Genomic DNA, 1,365 nt, shown 5'->3' with positions numbered 1-1,365 from the left:
AGAAAGGATAGAGTAGCTCCGCCCAACGCGCGTCAGACCCACTTTTGCACCGCAGCAGACGCGATTTTGCTGCTCCTGCTGCGTCCGGTGTGAACGCAGGATTAGACAGCAGCTGGGTCTGTAGCAGTTTGCAGGGAGCGTCTTCGTGATTTTTATCTTAGCAATAACTGTTACAGATGCTGCCTGCTGATGGAAGAGGAGTAGACCTCCATCTGTATCCTGGGGTGTCAACTCTCACCCACTGGGTGTGAGACTCATGCATCTCAGTGTCTTCACACTCTCACTCCGTATCCCCAATTTTTCATGCTAAAAGAAAAATGGAAATTAAAACTCAACTCCTTTCTACTTATTTATATATAAAAATACTATGCTGATAAAAACCCAGTCTGCGTTTTCAACACACCCTTAGTGCTAACACATGCTATATTAATCTTAAAGTTATAGTAGAGGATGTTCTTTTTCTGGGTGGATCATCTAAATAAGTGGTCATCCTAACTGTCAATCATTCTGGTGATGTGTTTACATAAGGCCGTCCTCATTTTCACCTACCAGTGGTGAGTCTGACATAGTGGGAAAATTGCAAATCTTCTTTTGGAAACTCGGCTTGTATGAGTGACAAGGAGAAATGGGTTCGTGCTCGCTCTTGCATGCGTTTAATAGGTGTTCCCTCCTGGGACTGGGTACTGGGTTGTGCCTGTGCATTTTTTTTTTTTTTTACGCGGAGAGGGCGGGTCTTTTCAAAAATACGTGAAAATCCTCCACCATAGCTGTGAGCAGAATAATAGGACCATGAACAAGATGTACAAATCCAGAGATAAGTGAAATATGTGAAAATGCAAAATATACACAAGGAAGAGCCTTTCTGTTCATTAATAAAATGGGAACCAACCAATAAACAGATTGTTATTGATTATAATGGTTAGCATGTTTCTATCCAGACAGACTGGGATCTGTTGCATGCAGTAAAACAGCTCTTGCCTCTGACAGATGCTGAGGAGGTGAAGAAAAGCTTTTCTAATAATGAGGGAGCTAAAAATAGCGAGGCTGACCTTTGCTCAGCGAGCTTCATGTAAATCCCATCAGCCCCTGGGGTTCGGTTGGAGCAGCTTCCTCTGGTCGGTCATTCTTCGCTGCTAGAGGGAACCAGAACAGGTTTTATGTGACGGACCCCATGCTGCACGCTAAGGTCCGGTCCATCATGGGTTCTCGGTCTCTGGAGAAGATGCAGGTTTGGGGTTCAGTCAGTCGAGGTTAGCTCTGAGCTGCAGAGGTAACTGTATACAGACCCAGCGTCCCAGCAGTGTGCTAAACAGAGTTTAATGACAGAGGAAGCCTTTCATTCATCCGCATGTGAATAATCCCAAT

The 1,365-nt window shown here is 44.6% G+C and overlaps 1 protein-coding gene across 1 annotated transcript in view; it reads left to right on the top strand.

The window, feature by feature from the left end:
- Positions 1-1,365, top strand: part of LOC107084856 (MAM domain-containing glycosylphosphatidylinositol anchor protein 2-like) — a 45,263-nt gene that overhangs the window by 20,170 nt on the left and 23,728 nt on the right. The window lies entirely within an intron of this gene.

Source organism: Cyprinodon variegatus, unplaced genomic scaffold (genome assembly GCF_000732505.1).
Source record: "Cyprinodon variegatus isolate N-32 unplaced genomic scaffold, C_variegatus-1.0 Scaffold110, whole genome shotgun sequence".
Classification (NCBI taxonomy): domain Eukaryota; kingdom Metazoa; phylum Chordata; class Actinopteri; order Cyprinodontiformes; family Cyprinodontidae; genus Cyprinodon; species Cyprinodon variegatus.
Note: the sequence above shows the minus strand (reverse complement) of the source record. Positions and strands in the feature narration are given on the sequence as shown.